The following is a 26,354-nucleotide window of genomic DNA, read 5'->3' as shown; positions in this document are numbered from 1 at the left end:
CTAAACAGTGTGATCTCAGAAGGAATGTAGGACACAGACACCCCTCTTTCTTGACTACATGGCCTTAAATGTGGCCTCAGCAACCACAGCTAACAGGCACCTCTCTCCTTATTTTCTTTCAGGCAAATGTTCATTTATGAGTTCAGCAGTACAGCTCTAAGTGACTTCTCTTAATGTTGGTGTACTCTGGATATAAAGAAAAAAAAAAAAAAAAAAGCAATAGCAGACCCATAAGGCACTTTATAGGGGTGTAGCTCGGAGGAAAGTACCTGGCAGGACAGCTACTCTGGAACACCATTTTCCTGTGTGGCTGCTGCAGTTTTTCTGCCTACAAAGCTGTGTCTTTTTTTCCAGTTTTTTAAAAAGATGAATATTTTTGTTATATTTCTTTTTTAACATATATATTTATATTATTATACATGGGTAAAATAATCTACATATATCAGGAAGAACCATGAAACAATCAGGAATTATATAAATGTTACATTCATAGTGATTTGGCTATTGGTATTCGGCAAACTTGACGTAAATAGAGATATGGTAGATATTAGTCTCCATTCAGAAATTTTAGAACCAAAACTGTATCTTTATGAGGATGAAAGGGGTCTATATTTTGAGGGACCTAGCAGTGTATGTCCATCATGAATGCTAAAAGGAAGATTGAGACATCAATAGTCAATACTGTGACCTTAAGTCCTTCAGGCTCAAAAGGGTTCACATTAATCCCATTACTTTTATTTTAATACAAGCCTGCTCTTATTCGTTAGGAAAACCTTCAACATTATTACAAGAACTGACTTAAAGATATTCTGAGGTCACTGGCTAAAAATTCAATTGTGTTATACTTTAGATACCCTAAATGTACGTTTTCTACTGCTTTCCTATGGCTTATATATTATCAATTGTGTTTGAAAACATAAACCAAGACGTATTTGAAAGACTGTAGCTGTTCTTCTTGAATATTTATCTGTCACAATATCTTAAATGTTATTGAATTTTTTGGAATTACTAATCACATAATATAAAGAAAAATATTTGTTCTTAAAGTAATAATAATAATAATAATAATAATAATAATAATAATAATAATAATAATAATAATAATAATAATCAACTAGCACTAGCTTCAATCATACCCTTTTTTGATCATCATCCATCACTGCACATTCACCCACAGAGTGAGTCCTCCCAGTGTCTATGCAAGACACCATAAGGCAGTTATACTTATGTTCCCAGTTTTTTCTCTATTACACTTGGGAATCACTAGCTAAACTCCTCAGAAGTACTTAGGAATAAATAGTCAACACTTTCTTTTGGTAACCCGAGTCCATGCAAAAGAGCTATTATCATGTCCCAATTAACTTCAGTAGTTTATCCAGAGATCAGAAGTGCAGATTCTGCTTTCATTCAAATCAAAGCAAGACTTATGAAGAGACTACATCAATAAGTCAATATCCTAAACTGAAATGAGGTTGTGTAAACCACTCTTGATATTTTAAAGAGAATGTTGCTAAATACCGACACCTTCACAGCAGTGGCCATTTAGAAAATGTCTCTGCTTCTGATTGGCTTCGTTTCTTCTTCACTCGAGCCTGTCGTTTGTCAAAGTGTCTTATGAAACCCAGCCACCAAAAATTTCAGGAAGACTGAAATTTTAGTATTTGAAACCTTTGAGTGATAAATTGAGGACATTGAAAAGCAACATTCTGAAATTGCATGGCACAACAATGAAGCCAGCATGACTCATTTTTTTCCTATAAATAACTCCCTTAACTCACATGAGGTCTATTAGCTTATATGATTTCAAACTTGGAGTTCATTCTGTACATTGTAAGTTTTGATTGCCACGTAATTAATTGACCAGCTAAATCTGAGGCCGTACTCAGTTAGCAAAGGGTCATTTAAGGATACAACCCTAACATGATAAATTCCTTTTTAAGTAGAATCATCTCTTGATAAGTGGATTAAGAGTGGATTTCAAATGACCTGTAGGGATGACGAAATAATAATTTACACATAAGGACTTGGCATATTGAGATACTTTCTCTAACCTCTTTAAACATGCAAGGTTATAGTCACTAAGAACTTCACTCCCCCCTTCCCCTGCATTATATAAAGGGAATATTATTATTTGTGTACAAGGTTACCAAGTTTCTGAGTGCTGGCAATATTGAAAATTGAAATATTGAATATTTTAATACTTTAGACACAGATCACAGATCATTATTTGCTTCATTTCTTATGCCATGTTTCTTATAGACCCTTCCTAGAGCAATACTACCAGCAACACATTAAAAGCATTATTAATTACTTGAAATGTTCATCTTATACTAGCTAAGACATTTTAAAACGTCAAGAACTTTGACTTATCTCTGATCTCTCAGTATTACAAATAGGCATTTAACAATGCTACCAGGATTATTGAGTGTGACTCTTCTATTACTTTTGGTTTTCTTAATCTCTGGATGAATGTGGCAGGTTTCTTTCAGAACTTGATAGTTCATCCACTGCTGTCTTGAATTGTTATTTGCTCATTTAATGTGGGAGCCCCATATGGCCAAAAAGCTCATGGTATTTTTTTCAAATATCGAACATAACTTTAAAATCATGTTATTTGCTCATTTAATGTGGGAGCCCCATACGGCCAAAAAGCTCATGGTATTTTTTTCAAATATCGAACATAACTTTAAAATCACAAGAAAAATAGTTGCAAATATGTCCGAGAGGTAAATACCACCATTTATCCACTTGTTAAGTCAGTGTTCAAGCACGTCTTGAAAAAACACTATGCCAAATACTGAATATACCACAAAGAACAACCTTGAAAGACTTTGGGGTCGCAGGCAATGATTTTATTTTAAAGAGAATTTCAAGCTTTATTTCAAACTCTCTGATTTAAAAAATCCTAGAGAAAAAAACTGTGAATTAGACATTCTGAAGCTTTATAAATAACACAGGAAATCAAGGTGATTTGAAGATTGTTTAGGTACATTTTATCAGTCAGAAATTAAAATAACATGAGCTTGAGGGTGAAGAAAAAGGAGGAAGAGGAGAAGAAAGAAGGAGCAGGACAGAGAAAGGAAGGAAGGAAGAAGGAAGGAGGAAGGAAGGAAGACTGGAAGTACTCACAATAAAGATACCAAGAATACTATGTGCTTTCTTCATTCATTATTCATTTTTTACTCCCTTAATAAGAAATCTTGACATGCATAGGATCAACCACTTGCATCCCTAAAACAGAAGAAATGTAAAATAAAAAGACAAAGCCAGAGACCTATATTTACAAATAAACTGCTTATGACAATTCATAGTATATTCATACATGGCTGCTTTCATATGGGGATGGTTTCCTTGTTTCCTGAAAGAGATAACTTTCAATACAGTAACTACTGGAAATAATTTTAAGGGAGAATGACTATTCAGTTCAATACAATATCCATTTGAGGGAACATAGTGGAGGCATTTAGAACATTTCAGACTGAAGAACAGAAGGATAGAATGTGGGAATAGCTGTTATTTTTGAGAAATTATGAAAGGTTGTAGTATAAAGCAGAGATTATTGTGTGGCTCAGTATTTTCGGCAGCCAGAAAAAAAACCAGTTTCTTTTAGGATCAGGAGAAACCAGTTTCTTTCTTTTCTTTTTCTTTTTTTCTTTTCTTTTCTTTTTTTTTTTTTTTGAGAAACCAGTTTCAATCCGATATGTTTCTGAATTTCATTTTGGGGTACTTGTCTTTCTATGGTGTCCTGGGCATACAATGAACACATATGCACTTTTCTTCTGTTAGTTCATCTATTGCCAGTTCCTGTTACAGATTTAAAAGCAAAGCCTCAATGTAGGAGAATGTGCTTTCTCAGGCCTATATCGCTTAGTGTCCTTGTTGCATTCTAGAGAAGACTTCACTTTCTACATTAACCGTTTAATCACTAAACAAGTAAGGAATGAATATGTTGAGGAAAAAGTTGGGAAAATATCAGGTGTAAAGTTGTTTTGTGTATATATATGTGTATATATATATATATGATTCCTTTATATTTTTGGAAACTGTCATATGCAGATCAACACTTAGTACAATGTAAAATTGTTCTCTAACCTAAAGCTTTCTGAAGATAAGCTTGCCTCAACATACCACATGGTGTCTCACAAATAGAACCTTTATGTCTTTATCAATTAAGAATAAATTCAAACAATAATAAAATTTATACCTAAAGCTATGTGGTGGAAAAAATCAACAGCACAGCTTTAAGATCTCGATAATTTTTCATTCAAAGCAACGCATTCATGTTCAAGTTTTCATCATTCCAAGACACATGCCTTTGTAAATTTCCCAATCGGTGAGATTTATTTTAAGAGGAACTTTAATAGTTCTTCTTGTTAGAGTGTCCAACTATGAAAGTAGGGGTTGAGAATAACTAAGAAGCCAATGGATTAAGATGAATGCTTGAAACTTTTAAGTGAGTGTTTGCATTTTCTTAAGAAGTCCTAAAAGGTGCATTTATTAACTTAAAATAACCACACACAATAACGTTCTTGCAGAGGGTGAGGAATGATGGAGGAAGATTGTGGGTATAAAAGGAGAGTTGTTCTGTCACAGGGTTTCTAAACTTGGCTCAGCATCTGCCATCTCAAAGGTGATGTGTCACAATGACAGATCACAAATACAGAGTACAAATGATGCGGGGAGGGCCCAGATGCAGGAGAGGAATACTCATTAGTTACATTAATCTTGACTTAATGGAAGTCTTGGCTTAGGAAGGTGGTACTTACATGAATGCACTAATGGTCTAAGTGGAGGATGCTGGCAGAAACAAAAGCTAAGTTGCTATAAGTTCATAGGCCACCTTTGCAATTTATGGACCAGAGAGGTTGAGTGATGAAAACAACTGCAACTTGAAAATACTTGGTTATGAAAACTAATTACAAAAAAAGAAAATTAATTACATAAAAATCAAATGCAACAGTGTGTGTAGATGTGTGTTTGTGCACCTTGAAGCGTACATGCACACACACACACACACACACACACACACACACACACACACACACACTCCACCTCAGCATCTCACCATATCTATAAGATAAAGGAGGTTCAGTTGAATTTTGATGAGTGCTTGTCCCAGGTTGATCTTTTTGAAAGCATTACTCCACTTAGCCAAACTAATTCTTGTAACCTATGTATACTATTTTTAAAAGATGAGAACTCTGGGGAAAGCCCCACTTTGCAAGATTAAAAGTAAAATTGTATGTGCTGACAGTATCTTATCAGTTCCCTATATTTAGACACAGAAGCATTTTTAAATCCCTGGTGGTTTCAGTTAAAAATGTTAAAGCCTATTATGGCTTATTTTCTATATTTTCCCCCACTTAAAAAGTAAATTATAGCTGTTTTGAGATAGTCTCCCTCTGCCTATACTTTCTTTCTTCGCCTTCACTTTCTCAACTTGTTTCCAAGGCTATTATAATTTAATTAATTTAATTGAGAAGGGTTTGAGGTATTAGTCTTGGGCCCTTGTGTCACCAGCAGGGACACCAGGTAATGGACAAAGCCCTGTGATTACACTTCTGTGACATCATGAACTGGGGCTGCTTGAATGCCATGTGCCTGAAAATAGGTGAAATTGAAACAAGATTTGCTATTCTACCAGACTGTCTGGCGTTAGGCAGTCTAAGTCATGCTCTACATTGTTTTCCAAAACCTACTTCCTACAATTGTTCCTTTACATACTGTAAGGTTTATTCCATGCAGTAATTAATAATATGCTTACACGTAGGCTAAAGACTTGGTGGGAAGGGAGAGAATAGGAGAGAGAATAACAAAGCGCCATGTAATGTTTTAAAATTAGGCAAACCTTGACTCTTGGGAAGCGCACATGATGCTACTGGCTTCTCTACTGAATAGCTGAAAGACTTAGAGCCAGACAATTGCTTGTGTTAATGACATTTGCTCTTATTTAAAATTCTATGTCTATTATTTCCTCTAATGGAGGGGCCCTCGTGACCATGAAGGGAAAGAACTGAGTGGCCATCACTGCAGAGAGGCATTTCGGGATCCAGGGCCAGATGGTGAACTAGGACTTGCAGAAGATCGTTCCTATGGGTTACAGTCCCTACATAGGCCTGGCCAGGATGGCCACCAATGTCCATACAATTGTCCAGCACCCCAAGTTCCGGCTGAACCTGAACGAGCTGAGGGAAAGTCAGCAGATCAAGCCTGACACCCTCGTGAGCATGGCGGCCAACCTCTTGTATGAGAAATGGTTTGGTCCCTACTACACAGAGCCTGTCATTGCTGGGTTCAACCCAAAGACCTTTAAGTCTTTGTTTGCTGTCTAAAACTCATTGGCTGCCCCATGGTGACTGATGGCTTTGTAGTCAGTGGTCCGTGCTCTGAAAAGATGCCTGGGATGTGTGAGTCTCTCTGGGAGCCCAGCATGGACCCAGAAACCATTTGGAACTATTTCCCAATCCATGCTGAGTGCTGTGGACTAGCACACCATATCAGGCATGGGCGACATTGTCCACAACATTGAAAAAGATAAAATCATAAAACAGACTAACCCTATTCCCTGGCCCCAGTTTCCTTTTGTTGTTTTTCTTTTTAATAAGATGGCCTTTCTTTCACTCTTGCTTGTCATTGTTTCTACAGCATTGCCCCCACTGGAGACAGACTCCAGTATAAAGAACTACTCTGTCTCAAAAAAATTAAAATAAATTATAATACAGGAAAAAATTAAACCAAGGAAGAAAATTCCAATGATACTCTTATCAACAGAAAAAATGTATTCTCCTGTTCAGAGTAATGTTTTGAAACTTTTAAGATTTTTAAATTTGTTTGTTTGTTTTTTAAGACAGAGCTCCTCTGTGTGGCCTTGGATGTCTTACAACCTGCTCCACAGACCAGGCTTGTCTTAGTCTCAGAGACTCACTTGCTTCTGCTTCCCACATTCTGAGATTAAAGGTATACATCAGTACCACCAAACTTCTTCAGATTTCTTAAACTTACTTATCTTAGGTTGAAGATAAAATAAATTGATTTCAATTGATTTCAACATATCAATTACAGAGTGGGGGACAACATGAATTCTAGTGTAGGAGTTCTCCCACAGTCTACCCCCTACGTACTCCCTAGCAGTGACTTAAGAAGTCAAAACACTGACTAAAATGTTGGCATATTTTTAAAAACTTTCTATTTGACATTGAACAAAGAAAGAGAACTCTTTCTTAATGCTTACTTTATTTTTTAAAAGAAAGGTGGAAGGTGAATTTATCTACTACACACAAAACTACGGATTGGGGAGATGGCCCAGTGGATGAACCATTGCCCTGAAAGTGTTGGGACAGGAGTTCAACTGTCTAGAACGTGTGTGGTAGCTGAATGGGCATGAAGGTTGCCTGTAATTCCAGCACTTGCAATGCAGAGGCATGAATCCCTTGGCCACGTTGGCTGCCTCGGAGAGCCAGAATCAGTGAGCTCTGGATTCAATGAGCGATCTTCCTCAATAACTGAGGTGAGAAGCAATCTACACATGCACAAACACACTTATATGTACAATGTATGAACATGTATAAACATACACACATGCCATTTACTATTGCATTAACTATTTACATATTATGTAAACCATTTACAAGTATTTGTCATCAGTCGGAGTCCTGAAATTGGCATATGAGATGGCACATCCCTGGAAGGTAGGCTTTGATAAGTCAAAGACTCATACTAAATACCTCAAAGCAACCAGTGTGAGGTCATTAACGCTCTGATACTGGGAGTTCAAGAGCTGCCCACCAGCCAGGCATGTGGCACTAGTTCTGGCACCCGGTGGCTGTCTGGACACACCCTGGAGCTTTCTGTGGTTATCTGGATAGCCAGAGGTCACTTGTGTTCCCGACTGTGGTGCCTGCACCCAGCTAGAACCCACAGGCGCTGGTGTTTGTGAACCAAGGCTCACTCCACACCCTGGGATTTCAGAAGCTGCCCACCAGCGAGGCATATGGCACTAGCCTTCAGAGGCTGCACGCTCGTTTCTGTGGCGACCCAGGACTTTTCTGTGGTTTTGCAAAGTGGGTGGAGGCCAGACCCAACTATGCTCCACACAATTTGGACCCCTCTCAGCAGTGTGTCACCAGTACTGCTGTTTTGTGGTTTTGTGGTTCTCAGATCCATCCTTAGGTTGCTGAATAGTCACTGCTGTCCTGCTGGTCAAACAAGTTGTGTATTAGGTGCCGCTGTCTTCAATATCCAACAAAGATATGTTTTTCTATTCATGAGTGCTAAAAATGAGTGAAATATGAGGCTTCAACTGTAGGATATTTAACTGCTTCAGTTGTGGTTCCTCATCAGAACATGACAGCTCCCAGGACAGCTTCGAAGAAAGCTTCCAATCCCAATTGGTCCAGCATTTCAGACTGTCCCACACAGGACTCCTTTTAAGCCAGGAATTACTCAACATTTAGAAACTGGACCACAAATGCTATTCCTGGCTTGTTAACCATTTTCTTCAATTTTATTTGAGCTCCTACAAAGATACTATTTGCCCCAAATCAGCTAGAAGAAACCTTAAGAAAATGATGCCCCATTTCTCCTCAGGGGGATTGGGTAGGTTTTTGTTTGCTCTCTTCGGCTACTGATGCTTATTTTCATTGGGAGTTGCTTATAAGTTATTACTGGTCCTATTCAGATACAAAATGAGGATGAACTCAGGGATGTCTTTCTTTACCTTTATCTTCCACTCTTAGGTTTGGAGATAGGAGTTGAAGAGAAAGAAAGGGGGAATATAGAAATATATAGGGAAGATAGAACAAAAAGTAGGTTAGTGAAACTATTCCTCAAGGTTATTTTTACCTAATTGGTAGAGAATTTTGTATATTGTTGCAAAATAAGTTTAATTTTGACATATTCATATAAAATTCAAATGTAAGATTATTCTTTATGTTAGACATATTTCTACCTTAATATGAGATATTGTATCCATATAACTCAATTATAATAAAAGGTTTAATTCCAATACTTTGAAAGTGCTATTGCAGGCGGTTTAGAATAATTAGGTAATACAAATGAATTGTTAGTTGAGCAAATCATGGTCATGTCAATTACTAGTTTATTTTTAATCACAAGAATATACATCCTAGGATTAGCAGTTAGACATGACTCTATAGATATAGAAGGTAAAATAGATAAGCTCTTCAAAAGCCTCGAAGACCTACAGATATGGCATTTAAAGATGTTTTCATTAGTTTAAAGATTCTCTGACAATGACACAGGTTAACTCCTGGCAACACCCAGCCTACCTCAAAGAAGATGATGAGCATCAAAGAACATCCTTATGGAGATGGCATCAAATGTAACAAACAAGCCACCGGGCTAAATGTCCTCCTTTCTGTCACAGACAGAATTCTGACTAAAAATGGGCAAACTTGGATGCAGGCAGAGTCGATGGCCAAACTCTGCCAGGACACAGTAAGCAAGTTCCTGCCTCACAAATATGTCTGTCAGATATATTGGGACAGAAGGCTGAAGATGATGCTCCAATGTTATAGAGAGTTCTGGGTGACTGTTCAGGAAGCAAATTGTCTGTTTTTTTTTTTTTTTTTTTCATTTTGAAAGCTGCTAACCTGCACTTCCTGTTCATTCAAGTAATTAAGTTTTATTCATTCTCAAATCTCTGATGACGTTGAAGACCAGATAGTTAGTCTTACAATTAAGCTTAGTTGTTTAGGGGTTAAGATGTTTTTAGGTCTAGATAGATGTTTTAAATTGATAGAGGTATGATATGACAAATATGTGTTTATATTCAGAATTTTAGACTCACCAACATATGAAAGGTGTTTTCTTTAAGTTTTCCAAATACAAGTAGCCAAAACACTGTGAATGTAACATTTATATAATTCCTGATTATTTTGTGTTTCTTCTTGCTGTATGTAGTTTATTTTATTTATGTGTAATATTATAAATGTATATATAAAAAAGAAATATAATTTTAAAAATTTAAAAAACATTCCAATACTAACACTTTAAGAAACTGTTAAAGGAAAATATCTAATGGTATCATAAATAAAATACTGTAAAAAGTTGGCAAAGACTTTCTAAGAAAATAAAAAGTTCAATAAATATGTTCAAATTTGTTTACCCTATGAATGCAAGTCTGGCCCTTATTCCCCACCACAAATACTATGTGTATTTCATTAACAATCTCCCTGAAAACACTTAGGAAGTACACCATTATTTTTCAGTGGCTCCTTCATCATTTTACATGCCCCGTGCATCTCCTAGTCTTTCTGGGAATGATGCTACGTTACAGTTACTACAGCCATTAGACTATGAACTTCTCGGTGTGTGGAGTTCTGTTTTGTTTATCTCCAGGTTCTCAAAGCCTGTCCCTCATTGAAGGCTCAATACACGTTGACTGAATATGATGAAACTAGATAGGTTCTCATACGCGCCTTGACTCCCAAAATCACTCCTATTTTCCTGTTGCTAAAAAGTCTCTTACTAAAGCCTCAGTCCCTGGAGAAGCCGCTGTCTGTCCTTTATTAGCATGCACACATCTCTGAGTATTTAACACATTGCACCCTTTGCTAGTCATTTACACTGGGCGTTAATTGGTTTATCAGAGAGTTTCTTTGCTCTGATTTGCTTGGAGCAAGACGTCGTAGGGCCAACGCCTATAGAATGTGTGGACTAGACTAGAAAGGAGACCGGGCGGGACCAGAGAGAATAGAGGAAGAAGTACCTAAACAGATTTAGCCATTGGCGTGGAAGGCTGTAAAGCACCAGAGAGGTTGCCTACAAGGAGACAGAAAAACAAAGCAAATGAAAATTTTAAACAAATGAATGATTTGACACATGGTTCGAGTAATAATTAGTAGTCATTAGACAGTATTAATTAAATATTTGTTTGACTTTTATTCGAAAGTCTAAAAGAGGTCCTTGGGTTAGTGAAAAGGCTGTGTTGAGGCTCCATGGAGTCTTGACTCAATAATGTGAGCATGAATGGAAAGGTCATTTCAGAGGGAAATTAAGCTATTTGTTCTTATCTCTGCCCCACCCAGTAACAAGTCTAAACAGAAATACAGCCTTGCTAGTTTCTCTAAATAAGGACTAGTGGATTCAGCCATGGAGGGTGTTTTCCATTATTATATTCTCTTATTTCCAAAGTTGTATTTAAACTTCCGAGGGCAAAAATCCGTGTCTCACACAAGAACACAGACACGTGTGAAATCTCATCCTATGGAACTGTGCGGGATTGGCAGTGACATCTGTATTCATGTTTAGCGCTGGATTTCTAGGGACAAATGTACAAAATGAAATTTGACAGGCAGAGACAAGTGTGTTGGCCATGCCCACAGCAGTCAATCAAGTGGACCTAGGGGACAGTTATGAGAAAAACAATAAGAGCAGGATCCTCCCTAATCACCAAACCCAGACAGCCACAAAGCAGGTTACAGTGGCTCTGATATTAAAAGAACTTAGCCTTGCCCATTTCTTTTATTATTATTATTATTATTATTATTATTATTATTATTATTATTATTATTATTATTATTATATTCATTTATTCACATTACATTTCAATTGTTATCCCATCACTTGTATCCTCACTCCCTCCCACTTTCACCCTATTCCCCTCTCCTAGGGCTATGACCGAGGGGGACCTCCTCCCCCACTATATGGTCATAGGCTATCAAGTCTCATCTTGGTAGCCTGCTTATTCTTTCTTTGAGTGCCATCAGGCCCCCCACCAAGGGGAAGTGGTCAAATATGGGGCACCAGAGTTCATGTCAGAGTCAGTCCCTGCTCTCCACATAACTGTGGAGAATGTCCTGTCCATTGGCTGGATCTGAGTAGGGGTTCGATGTTTACTGCATGTATTGTCCTTGGTTGGTGCAGTAGTTTGAGCAGACACCGCTGGGTCCAAATCCATCCATCACAATGTTCTTCTTGTAGGTTTCTAGGACCCTCTGGGTCCTTCTATTTTCCCCATTTTGGCATACTTCTCCCAACTAGGGGTCTAATGGGATGTCTTCACATTTATCCCAATCTCCTGGTAAGTGAAGACTTTCATGGGACATCCCTTTGGGCTAGTGTCCAATTATAAGTGAGTATGTACCATGTGAGTCTTTCTGCTTCTGGGTTAACTCACTCAGTATGATCATTTCTAGTTCCATCCATTTGTCCACAAATTTTGGTATTTTCTTGTTTTTAATAGCTGAGATTTATCTCTGGAACCGTAAGTGGATTGTTTTTTTTCAAATGAAGAAGAAAAGATTGAGGACAGGACAGAAAAAAAAATGCCAGTCCTTATTTCCTACTCTTTCATGTGCTGCAGCTGGTGAGGGTCAGGGCCAGCTTCCCCACGCTGATGCCCTAAGGGCCAATTCTCCTGCTTCCATAGATGGTGAGGGACTAGGGAGGGGAGCAAGGCTCCTTCCCTCATCTGTGCCACCACCCAGCAGACAAGAGTCAGAGCAACTCTCTCATAGTCCGCCCACATCCAGAGCCAGCTTTACTGTCTTGCCCAGGTGAGGTATAGGGCCAGCTCTCCTGAGGGGCTGAAGCTGGTAAAAAGGCAGGGCCAGGTCTGCTGTTCCAATCCCAGGGCTAGGTTTCCCATCTGGAGCTAGAGTGAGGCATGAGAAAGAAGGAGGGTATCTCTCCCACAAGCACACCACATATGGGAGACAATTGGTTGGGCCAGGTTTCCCACATTCTTCCCAGGCCGACCACCATGCTCCTATCCTGGATCTCGGCTAGGGGCTTGGGGGAGTGGTGAGGATGGCTCATTAGCAACTCCCACAAAGGGAGGGGTCAGCTCTTCTGTTCTTGTGCCCCAGGGCCAGCTTTCCCATGGTTCCCGGGTAAGGAGTAGGAACAGCTCTGCACAGGCGTCAGACATCAACATGTCTCCATGTGGCAGCCTAGACCAGAGGCTCCTGCCTTGTCTGACCTTTGGTGGTAACAGACCCCTGCTGATGCAGGGCCATGGACCCAGATGTGTACCCAGGTGGCAGCACAGGCCAGGACCTCACCATGGTCCCAAGAGGCATCGGCTGCTACTCACATCGGTCTATTCCTCACTACAGTCAAGTCTCCAGCTCTGCTTCTCTTCCTTGTGGCCACATCCTTCTGTTTCCCCTTCTCTTCCACTTCTCCACCACTTACTTGTTCCTCTTAGTAGGGCCTGGGCTCTCCAAGTGTCTAGAACCATCTAGGGAGTAATCTCAGAAGTGCTGTGCCCCGCTCATGCCATAGCACAGGGCAGAGGGCAACTTGGGCCTGGTCTGCCCCCCTCTCCCAGGCTCCAACCCCCCTTCACCACCCTCCCCCACTCCAGGCCTGTGCAGCTCTGGACTGGTAGTCATATGAGGCTAGCTCCCTGTCAAGGACCCATCGTGCTGGTCTGGCATGCAGGGTTGGCTGTTTCAGGCTTACTGCTGCCTGTGGCCTGTGGGCTCAGGCTGGGTTCTTCTGGTCTCTGACTTGTACCCCATCCTGGGAGCTCAGTTAGGGCCTGTGCGTGACACAGCAGCTGTTCTGGTACCACTTCTAGGCTCAGGAGGATGTTATTTTTTAACTATATAAGTTCAGAAAATTTACCAGTAGCCAAACAAAGCAATATAAATATGAGCATATATCAAGTATAAACATATATAATAATGTGTACTACAAATGTTATATATTTTCCTTATTTCTCTTTAATCATATAGAAGAAAATTTTAAAAAGATGACATACATCTGGGTAAGAGGAAGAAAAGTAATTTTTGTTGAAGAAAAAAAATGTAATAAGTTTCTAGTCAAGAAAAAAAACAACACTTTTTATTTAGATATGTTTGGAGAGAGAGAAATTACTGAGGGAAAGAGAGAAGAAAAGGAGAAAAAAGGGGAGGGGGAGGGGAGATGGAGAGTCTGTATCAGCAGTGTTTCTTACATTACTTATGTAGTATGCATTATGTCGTTGTGGTGGATTGAATGGAGGTGGCCCCTATAGACTCATATCTTTGAATGCTTGGTCCCTAGTTGATTGAACTGTTTTATCAGGGATTACAAGTTGTGGCCTTGTTAGACGAGGTGTGTAACTTAGCCGTTAAAATCCATACAAGGCCCCAGTCTCTATTTCTGCCTTTAAGTTGGAGATCAGGGCAACAGTCTCAGCACCATGCCTACCTGCCTCCTGCCTTGTCTCTCACCATTGATGGTCACAAACTCAACCTCTGAAACTGTAAAATAGCCCCCAGTGAAACGCTTTCTGTTATAAATTGCCTTGCCCTTGGTTTGTTTTCACAGTAATAGACCAGTAATGAAGACAGCTTTGCATTGTATATCACGTTAAACTGTATTTACATGTAACAGCATTTTTAATTTACACTTTCATTTATCTACCTCCAAATTACTAAAATAGTATCAATAAGGGCTCTTCCAAAGGTCCCGAGTTCAATTCCCAACAACCACATGGTGGCTCACAACTATCTATAATGAGATCTGGTGCCTTCTTCTGGCATGCAAGCATACATGCAGTTAGAAGACTGTATACATAATAAATAAATCTTAAAAAATATTATCAAGAAAACATGTTCACTACTTCCATTTATTAGTGAGCTAAAGGATTACCACTGCTAGGTTGAAGACACATCATTACTTTCAGCACAGTGTTGTTTTAATGAGAGCTTTGTAGAGTGTAGTGACTTCACAAAGGAAGAATGGCACCAGCCTTCACTCTGTGCTATGTCTTCTCTCGGGGTTATTACTTTGGGTGTAAAGTATGTAAAACATTATGTTATCTTCCAGTAACATAATCTACTGCACACAGTGTGTTCAACAACTATTTGTTCAAATAAACAGAGTCACAAGTTTCCATTTGAGGGGAAACCTGGATTCAACAGACTAAACAGAGTCACAAGTCTCCATTTGAGGGAAACCTGGATCCAACAGACTAGCACTTTCCCTCTTTCTCCTTGAGGAGCGTCACCTATTTTTTTTTTAATGTTCAGGTAGCACCTGCTCCTCACCTCATGTTCTTGCCTATTCACCACTCTGAGAGGAGATCACATACTCTACACCTTCAGGCGGTCGCGGTGCTCCATTCTGGGGCAACGCTGATTGCATTCCCCATCAGTTCCAGCGATAAGACAAAGCTGTGTCACACACTTGTTCCCTCCAGCATCTGAATTGATCTAGTACTTGTGATTAATTCAGATCCATCCTAACTTTAGACTGCTTGGCAGCAGGCTAATGAACCTGGTTTTAAAAGGCCTCCCAATGACACAGGACCTCTGCTAATCACTTGACTTCTCCTGCCCCACTGTGAGTGCTGGGAAGAAGGCACAGTGAGGGCACAGGACTGATGAAGCTTCAGTGAGGTCTATATTTCCCATTTTAGGATACCTTAAGGATTCTTCTTTTGTTGACTTCAGATGTTCAGTCTTGCAAAACATGCGATTTCATTCTCTGGTGCAAAAATTTAAAACATCTCTCTATTAATATATTTTCATTAGTGTCCACAGTATTGAAAGAAAAGTATAAAAAAGGAGAAACAACCATAAACACTTTCCAGCTTATTCTCTGTTACTTCCAAAATTCTAAAGAATCTTGTTGCAAGATAATCTGTGGAAAAACAAAACTTGATAACTTATTAAATATATTTTGTTGGAACTAAACAGTGTCCTTTCTTTCTGTTATAACAACAAAGTATAAATGACATTGCTGGATCAAAATTGACTTTCTAAACTTACTTGTCTGTGACTCAGTAGTTTCAAGGTTTCTGTTTTCTCTCTGGAACATGTTCTAGGACACTGGAGGTGGAAAATTGTAGAGATGAAGATATTTAACTTGTCACTTTTTAGTTTTCACCTTTTGCTTCCTGCTAATTGTATGTTTTTTGCATCTTTAGAAAAAACTAGAAGAGCTAAGAGAATTACTAAATGTAATACTTATCTGTCAAAAAAGAAAGGCAATAAACAATCACATTAGACAGTTTCATAAAACGTAAGTTATTGGTAAGCTTTAATGAGAATGATTAATCAAAACAAGAAAGTAAAGAGAATAAACTACATGAGGAGAAAACTTACTCTTTTTTTTTTTAACCATACAAATTAGTGTGTACAAAATACAAACATAAATAAGTGATCATGGTGCATTTGTTTTCTTTCCATTCTTTGAGCTAATATCTCTAAGGAGGAGACAATCAAGCACAATTAGAATTAAGAACATATTTCATGAATTGCAAAGTTCCAAATTAGCATTAACTGTGTGCCACTCAGAATACAAAATTATCTTAATGAAATCAGGTTGTTATTGGATCGTATTACTTACTGCTTGCCCTATGTTCAGAATACATGAAAGGCTCCCCAAAGAGATGATGTATTTGGTGATCAAATATCACAGGAAAAAATAGAGGTAATAATTTAAACGTGAGTAGCAGGGTACAGTTTTGAGGGAACTCAAATTGGTTGCAGAGTGATAGTATTGAGAATACAAAGAGCCCCACTTACTGAAAGAAAATAAGAAAATGTATAGTAAACAAGGTTAATGACACCAAAGAAAGTAAGAGTAGAATGGGGTCCAAAAATGATGGGGAAGCTGGGGCTTCTGGAGCCAGGAAAAGCCTGGGGAGGAGGGAGGAGGAGGAAGTGGCTTCATCTCAATGTGTCCCACAGAAGCAGAACAAAGGAGAAGTGATGTGAGCACTGTTCGGCTGCAGGTGTGCACTTCTGGTTAGAGGACGGGTGTATAATGTACAGATATTGTCTTTTTACATTAGAAGCTTGTCATCCTACAGTGATCTGAAAGAACTTTTCTAAGTTGTTTAGGACTGTCTCTCCCTATCTTTATATTTTACTTGCAAAAATTGGTATATTCAGATAGCATTGAACTATTGCAACTCAAAGAATGAGAATTACCTAGAGAAATTAGAGATTTATTTGCTAGTTTGGTATCCCCACCCTCCTCCTCTTCCTCCTCCTCCTGCTTTCTCTCTCTCTCTCTCTCTCTCTCTCTCTCTCTCTCTCTCTCTCTCTCTCTCTCTCTCCTCCTCCTCCTCCTCTCCCTCTCCTTCTCCCTTCCCTCCCCCCCCCCTCTCTGTGGTGGTGGAGGTGTGTTCACAATGAACTTACATCTGATGGCCTAAGGCATAATCAAATACAAAACATGTTACAACTTGGGGATGTTTCTTTCCTTTTAATATGTAGGTTCTAGGTCTTGAACTCAGATCATCAGCCTTGGGGGCAAGGCTAAGTCATCTTACAGGGTACTGAGCTGGTAACCTTATCGCTTAACCTGTTATAGAATGTACAAGTATTAATATGAAGAATTAATTTTTAGAATGAAAAGAAATACACATTATCAAAAAATTAAACTTCAAACGTATCTATTCTTTTTGGAAGAATTTTTCATCCAGGAGAAGAGATATGGTAGAAAGTTGTTATTACATAATACACACTTTTAACAACTGATATTTTTAACTGTCCTCCTAACTTATTAATAATGTACTCCTTATTTGGGGACAGGGCAGCAGAGATTAAGATACAAAGCCTTTGAAGAATGGCACTATACTCTATCTACTCTGATGTTTCCTTAGTAGTTATTCAGAATTCAGTCAAATATACTTTAGTGTTGACTAATTGCTAATTCGTTTTTCTCCTCCATTTCTTTTATGAGCTTGATGTAGGTCCTGATTTGGGGAACATCATAACTAAAAAAGAGTAGTAAGTACCTCTGACTCGAAAAAGAAAAAAAAAAATCTGAATGTGAGATGAGGGTAAGAACTGAACATCTCACCTTTCTCAGAAATTCAAATATGGTACCTTTCTTTCTCTTTAAAGGAGTATTATGTTGTTGCCATTTGTTCTTTATCCTTATGTTTAGGGATGTGCTGGAGCCTATGGATAACCATATGTGTTTTAGTAAAGTTCAATGAACATGGGGGTACAGCTATCATCTTAAGGTTCTAGCTTCCATCTTGATAATTATGTATGTGTGATGCTGGGTCACAAATTGACTATATCTTTGGTACTTTGAGGACCCTCCATACTGGTTTACCAGATGACTGAGCTTACTCCTCCCAACAGTATACAAAGGCTCCAATTGCTCCACACCCTCCCAACATTTATTTAATACTTTCTTGCTAATATTTATTTCAAGAGATAGATCGTTGTGCTTTTGATTTACATTTCTCCAGTAATTTCTGATGGTTATTTAAATATAGCTGGTCAGCTCCGTGCCCATGATAAAAACCATGCTTTCTTAGCTGTAAATGTTGCAAGTCCCTTGTGTGTTGTGGTGGGATCCTTTTTTCAGGTACATGGCTTTCAGATACATGGCTTTCAGATGTTTTCTCCCATTTTACATATCATCATCCTACTCTGTTTCTTGTCCTCTTGATGACGATGAAGTCTGCGTCTCTATTTTGGGTTATATGCTTCAGCTTTTGGTCTCAAGAAAAGGAAAAGTCCTTGGGTCTCAAGATGTGATTCAACAGTTAAGTGCCCTAGATATTCTCCCCAGCACTACATATGGCAGCCCACAAAGGCTGTAACTCCAGTTCCAGAGGACATGACACCACCTTATGGCGTCATTGGGCATATATGTGTTGCACCATACACATTTTTTAAAAACTGAAAAAACAAAAAACAAAAAGAATTTCTAAGAGCATTTCTTCATTGAAATTCGAGCTATTCTCAATAGGGCGTCAGTGAAGGTGGTTGAGCAAGTGTGTGTTGTAGGCTGTAGAGTCTTTTGGGTACATGCCAAAAATGGGATAGCTGAAAGTCTGGATGTTGAAGTAGAGCTCTTTCCATCTTCCTGAGAAAGCACCACTGACTTACATAATGGCTGTTCCGGTGTCCGTTCCTATAAGCAATGAGTATTCTGATTGGGGTAAGATGAAACATGAAAGTAGTTTTAATCTGCAATTCCCTGAGGTCTAAGGATGCTGAACAATTTTTGAATGTTTCTCAGTCATTAGTGTTTCATCTCTTGAGAACTCTCTGCTTGGTTCTGTAACCAAATTTATATTTAAAATTTTTGTTTTCTTTATGTTTAATATTTTAGTTCTTTATACATACTAGATACTAACTCTCTTTGGATATATAATTGATTAAGATCTTTCCCCATTCTATAGCCTTTGCCCAAGTGATGGTGCCCTTTGGCGTAAATTTTCCATCTTCATGAGTTCCCATTTATTAACTGTTAGTTTTCTCACCTACACTATTCACATCCTGTTCAGAGAGTATTTTCCTGTAACAGTTAATTCAAGCCTACTCTCCATTTTCTGTTCTGTCAGATTCAGAGTATCTGGTCTTATATTGAGGTATTTGTGTTTTACGGATGTATGTTTTGTGCAGGGTGACACACAGATTAATCTATTTTCATTCTTCTACATCTACCTGTCTAGTTTGACCAGCACCATTTGTTAAAGACATGTGATTTATTTTTGACAAAGAAGCCACCATCTATTTTTTTTAACTCTTGCTAAAAATGGCTTTAATTGTATGTGCTTATTTCTAGGCTGTGCGTTTTCTAATCCAATGTTATATAAACTTGTATAAGGTTTCAGTTTTCCAAGAATAGTTAGATGTAAATGATGACTACACACTGTGGAGCCCTCAACCAACACTACACACTGTGGAGCCCTCAACCAACAATAATGTGTTATTCATTTGTATTGTTTGGCCAATTTCATTAAGTGTTATTATCAAATACAGACACAAGAAGGACATAGGAAAATTTGATTTTGATAGGCTCAAAAATGATCTGAATTACGAGGGTCTGAAAGAAAAAAGAAAAAGAGGAAGAGGAGGAGGAAAAGTAATTTTGATGTCAAATTAAGTTACACAGGAAAACATATTGCTCTTAGTTTAATGGTACAGTTTAATAAATGTTTATTATTAGGCTCATAAGTATTATGGTGGTATTACTTACCTGTTTTCACAATCAATAAAGACACAGACACCTGATATATCATAGAATAACCTTAATTCACCTGGTGCATGGCAGATATTACCTCCTGAGCTCCTTCCATTATCTCTCAGGCTCCATCCCATGCCACCTGCTCCTAATAATTTCTATTTGGTCTACCTCCCATCCATAATCATAAAATAATTGCTAAAGTTGTTCATCTGGACCATGTCTTTCCATGTAGAACTTCACAGTCCCTCCTCTGGGCCCGCGTGGCTCTTCCCTATTCACAGTGATTTGCCTCCTTCTTCATCCTCCTCCTTCCCATGATCCTCTCTGTCCCAACACCAAGCGAACCTTTTCCACGCCTACCCTCCTCCAGCCCTGCCCAGGTATCGGCTTTCTTTATTAGTCAAACAGGGAGGCAAGGTTAAACAACAATAATTGGGGTACCTGACAGTCTGCAGTGAGAATCTCAGGGGGCAAACAATTAACAAATACAAAGCACAAGACCACACTCCAACAAGAACACTAAAAACTTCATCTCCAAAGTATGAAGTAGTGTTATTGCCTCCACAATCCTGTGTGTGTGTGTGTGTGTGTGTGTGTGTGTGTGTGTGTTGAGATGTGGAGTGTGTGACTATGGTGTGTGAGTGTGCAGATATACCTACACAGAAGGAGATGCTGCTACAGAGGCCTTGCTGGTCAGGCATTGATCCCATGGCTTATAGTGGTCCAGTAAAGTAAACAGTCTGGGTTGATATGCTATACTATACATAGACTATTATATATAGTCTATGACTATATATAATATATAGCTGCATTTATATATAAAGAATTCATATAGAAATAAGGAATTGTCAGAGAAAAGTTAGATGATTGATAATAGATGAATAAAATAATTTGAGATGAGAGTTTTTTTTTTTTTTTTTTTTTTAAGATTTAAGAGTAGTCAATGGGAAAGAGCAAAGCACTTTGAAAGCATCACTTTTCAGTGCCTACTAAAGATGCCTTGCTTCCCAGCTCAGGCAAACTAATGCTACAACCTCAGCTCTACCACACTGGATTTTCCTAGCATGCTGCACCTCTCTGTCATCTGAAGACTACATATTCCTTCAACCTGTTGCTTTAGTGTAGATACTTGATTATAATCTTGTGTAGCAAGTTTTCAGTAAAAAAATAATCACTAATTATTTTATTTTCCTCTTGTGCCTCAGACTATTTAGTATAAATATTCTAACAAAAATTCTGATTGATCCAGGCTGTCTGATGGATTCGTTGTGCAATTTAAATGTGTTTAGCTAGTAAAACTAAATTAACAAATATATGTATATAAGACCTTATTTAACTGGGAAGCCTGACATCTTTGGGTTTTTATAGAATAGCAAAGAGCAGTGGATGAGGACCAACCAATTTTTTAAGAACATTAGGAAGAAGGTAAACTACAGAAGCAAAATTAAAAGAAAAGGACTGAGGGCATTTGACACCATTTGGTTCACTCAGGGGGAATGAGGACAGGACATTTCAAGACCATAAGCACATAACATGGCGGAGGTTAAGAACCCCATTTCTCAGACCAAGGGTTACCTTCTTAGTGCTTGGTTTTCCCATGATGAATAAAGTCAGCATTTTTCTCTCCACTTTTCTTTTAGCATTTCTATGATACATAAAAGGCCCACGAATAATAACTGTTTAATTTCTCACAGAAAATATTTTATTGCCTAAACCTTCATTGTTCTGTAGTAAACCCTCTGAAAAGATTCTACATGAACATTTACTTAACATTCGTCAGTTTGATATTTTCATGGTTAATTGTATAATTTAACATATATGCTGATCTTTTGCTATAACTAAGATAGAAACCGTGTTAAGTGAAAGAATCAGCTGTAGTAACAGAACTTGATGGTTTTTGCATCAGCTGGTATGGCTGGCCAGTTTGAAAGTTAATCATCCTGAAAGTAATTAGCTGCAGCTGAACGGGCAGCTCCAAGGCTCAAAGGGCTATGAGAACCTGAGTTCACACCCTTAGCATCCAAGTAAAGCCCCAGGTAGCCTCCCGTGTTTGCAAAGCCAGCATGGGGGTGAGAGGAAGCTTGGGCTTGGTAGATATCAGCCAATCAGGGTGGGGGGCACTGGGACAAGGGGAACTCTGCATTCACTAAAGTCTGTTAAGAGTATTATGTCAATAGCCATGAAGGAGGCATCATGGTTTGGCCTCAATACAAGTGAATAGATGTATACACTGACACATGCAAGTATAGGATACACGTAGAGACATAAAATTTCAAAATGATAAATCTTAATTATTTTAAAAAATCAAATACTTATCAATATTGATAGTTCCCTAGGAGTAAATAAGGGTCTAGCTCAATTGCAATCTTACCATAAACTACTGACTATGAGGAGTCTTGGAAATTTCTCGTTATTTTTAATTGCATTAATAAATTGCCTCTTTTAAAACATACTACACTTATTTGCTTGGAGTTGGGCATTTCATTAAAAAAAAAAAAAAAAAAAAGGCTTCTCAAGATAGCATCTGATTCTCCTGGATGTCTCCATGTAGAAAAAAAAAATGTCAATAGACCCTTATTTATCACCCTGCACAAAACTAAAGTCAGAGTGCATTAAAGAACTCAACATAAAATAAGATACAATAAATATGTTAGAAGAAAAGGTGGGGAGGAGTCTTGAACTCTTGCCACGGGAGACAACTTCCTGAACAGCACACCAACAGCTCAGGCTCTAAGATCAAGAATTAATTAATGTAATCTCATAAGACTGAAAATCTTCTGTAAGGCAAAGGACACTGTCAACAGAACAAAATGACAGCCTGCAGACTGGAAGAAGATCTTCACCAACCCTACATCTGACAGAGGGCTAATAGCCAAAATATATTAAGAATTCAAGAATTTAAACTACACCAAACCAAATAATCCATTTAAAAGATGGGGCACAGAACTAAGCAGAGGATTACCAAAGGACTGTCAAATGGCTGAGAAACACCTAAAGAAATGCTCAACATCCTTAGTCACAAGGGAAATGCTATCTAAATGACTCTGAGCTTCCATATTACACATATCTGAAAGGCTAAGATCAAAAACTCAAGTGACAGCAAATGCTGGCAAGGATGTGGAGAAAAGGGAACACTCCTCCATTGCTGGTGGGAGTGCAAACTTGTACAACCACTTTGGAAATCTATCTGGTGTTTCTCAGAAAATTGGGTTCTACCTCAAGACCCAGCTAAACCACTCCTGGATATATAACCAAAAGATGCTCCACCATACACCAAGGACATTCTGCTCAACCATGTTCATAGTAGCTTTACTCATAACAGGCATAATCTGGAAACCATCCAGATGTCCCTCAACCAAAGAATGGATAAAGGAACTGTGATACATTTACACAACAGAATACTACTCAAGTATTAAAAACAAAGTAACTTGAAATTTGCAGGCGAATGGATGGAACTAGAAACACCATCCTGATTGAAGTAACCCAGACCCACAAAGACACACATGGTATATACTCACTTCTAAGCAGATATTAGTCACAAAATACACTACACTACACTACAATACCCAGACCTAAAGAAGAAAATAACAAGGAGGACCCTAGGGAGGATGCTTAATTCTCATTCAGAAGGGCAAATAGAGTAGACTTCACTTCAAACACTGCAAGTGGTTGAAGAGAAGGAACAGGACGGGAGCCTACCATACAGGTCCTCTGAAAGACTCCACCCAGCTGGGGATCTAAGTGGTGGAGCACAGGGGGTCCTACAGAAGAGGTAAAGGCATAGAAGGACTTGGAGGGGACAGGAGCTCCACAAGGAGACCAATGGAGCCATCAACTCCAAGCAGGGGTTGGAGGGTAGGGTGGAGGTTCTGCAGGGACAGATGCACCCACTGAGGACCATGAGTGGTGAGGACCTAGACCCTCTGCTCAGATGTAGTAGAGAGGCAGCCCAGCCCAGTCTTTTTGTGGTTCCCATAGTATGGGAAGTAGGGACTAATGCTGACGTGGACTGGGGTTCCCACTCTTTGATCCCATTCCCTTGGTGGAGCAGCCTTGCCAGGCCACAGAGGGAGAGGATACAGGCAGTCCTGATGAGGCTTGATAGCCTGAACTTAGATGATAGGGGAGGGGGCTCCCCCTTTCTGAGGGCTAGGGGAAGGGGGGTAGGAAGAGGGAGGGAGGGTGGGACCAGGAGGTGATGATGAAGGGGGCTAAAATCAGGATGTAAGGTGAACAGATTAACAAATTTAAGTGTATATATGTATATATACATACATATATATGTACACACACACACACACACACACACACACACGCACGCGCACTTCTCAACTCTCAAAAGAATGAAAAAATAAGGAAGGAAAGAAGGAATTTAACAGGGGAAGTTGAAATTAAAACCTAAATCTTGAAAAGGGATCTTGAACAAAAGAAAGTCCTCCTAACAATTTAAATGGCCCAGTAGCAAGTCAGATACAAATAAATATAGATATTTATGCAGATTACATCTTATCCAATGGGTGCAAATTTATTAGAAATGGATCTGAAGCATTATATGGAAACGTTCTCATTAAAAAATACATTTACTAATTCCTTGGGCTAGGGCGTGTGTGTGCGTTGTGGCACATATGTGAGGACCGGAGGAAACGTGAGGGAGAATTCTCTCTGCACACCATGTGGATTGGACTCAGATTCGCCGCAGCCTTGCATAGGGTCATTTCACTGGCCCAAGTTTATTGTTTTGAATATAAAAGATTCTTTTAAAAAATCAATGTATAGTATGGAAAATCAAAGGAATTCAAGGAAAAATTACAGAAAGAATTTCTTTAAAAATATTTTATTAATTTATTCATATTACATCTCAATTGTTAGCCCATCCCTTGTATTCTCCCATTCTTCCCTCCCTCTCACTTTCCCCCTACTCTCCTCCTTTATGACTGTGACTGAGGGGGACCTCCTTCCCCTGTATATGATCATAGGGTATCAAATCTCTTCTTAGTAGCCTGCTATCCTTCCTCTGAGTGCCACCTGGCCTCCCCATCGAGGTGACTTGGTCAAAAATGGGGCACCAGAGTTCATGTGAAAGTCAGTCCCCACTCTCTACTCAACGGTGGAGAATGTCCTGTCCATTAGATAGATCTGGGTAGGGGTTTGAAATTTACTGCACATATTGTCCTTGGCTGGTGCCATAGTTTGAGGAGGACCCCTGGGCCCAGATCTGGTTATCATAATGATCTTCTTGTAGGTTTCTAGGACCCTCTGGATTCTTCTATTTGCCCATTCTCCCATGCTTCTCTCACCTAAAGTCCCAACAGGATGTCCTCCCCTCTGACCCACTTTCCTGGTAAGTGAAGACTTTCATGGGACATGCTCCTTGGGCTAGTGTCTAGATATAAGTGAGTATATACCATTTGACTCTTTCTGCTTCTGGGTGAACTCACTCATTATGATCATTTCTAGTTCAATTCATTTGTCCACAAATTTCGGGAATTCCTTGTTTTTAATAGCTGAATAGTATTCCATAGTGTAAATGTACCACAGCCAGAAAGAATTTCATACAGTTCCAAAGATGTGCAAATTTATCCTGGAAATTGGTGAATAAAAGTGGCCATATAAATTGCTAGAAAATGTATTTTACCATTGTTTGCTCTTACAGTTACAGACTCTTCACATTGTTTCTGACATTCGTTTTTCTCATCTGATTTAATTTTTAAAAAGTAATGCAGAACTTTTCAATGGTCATAGTAAATGTAATCACCTTTATCAGCCTATCTTCTGCCACAGAGCCTGCTTTGTTGGCTATAAAAAGTGTTCTTTATCGTGAAAGAACATAATCTCAATCTCTCCGCAGTTAAAGTTATAATTCTGTTCTCCCTAAAGAGAATTCAAGACTCCTGTGGAAAATACTACATCATTTGGTAGACCCTTAATACTGTCTTCTTAGTTTAAAACAATTATAGTTAAGTTAATGGGAGACTATACAAGGTAATCGTTAATCAAGACCCTCACTGTCTCACGTCATGGTCTCCACTCGCCAGCCCTACTATATTTGCTTTTGCGCGGTTCCTGCCAGTAACTCACTAAAATCAACATGGAAGCAAACAAAAGTGTTCCACAGCTGCAGAAATCTTTATCCGCCATCCTCCTGCTTAGCTGGCTTTTCTTCAGCACTCTTCAGGAAGCAGTTCCCTGTTTTCTGTCATTTTGCACGCGTTATCTTGTTCCCTTGCTAGCTTGACAGGTTCCCTCCTCACGGCTTTGATTCGGCGGGACTGAGATAATACAGTTGAAGCTGTGTTTGGGAGAGGCAAACGTTTCCACGGATGACTGTCATCTGTACCCTGCTCGCGTTTGGTTTGGCAGGCTTCTGGCTTCCTTGGAGTATTATTATATATTCCTCCTCAATATTTTGCACTCATCTTTTCTATGAAAGGACTGACCCTTCTTCGGTAGAGTGT

General features: G+C 38.9%; 1 pseudogene; it reads left to right on the top strand.

Annotated features, from left to right (window-relative positions):
- The first annotated feature begins 5,960 nt into the window (after positions 1 to 5,960).
- On the top strand, positions 5,961 to 11,271 carry LOC127212195 (proteasome subunit beta type-3-like; annotated as a pseudogene).
- The last annotated feature ends 15,083 nt before the right edge of the window (positions 11,272 to 26,354 follow it).

Source organism: Acomys russatus, chromosome 30, assembly GCF_903995435.1.
Source record: "Acomys russatus chromosome 30, mAcoRus1.1, whole genome shotgun sequence".
NCBI classification, from domain to species: Eukaryota; Metazoa; Chordata; class Mammalia; order Rodentia; family Muridae; genus Acomys; species Acomys russatus.
The sequence above is the reverse complement of the archived record's forward strand: the minus strand, read 5'-3'. Positions and strand labels throughout refer to the sequence as shown.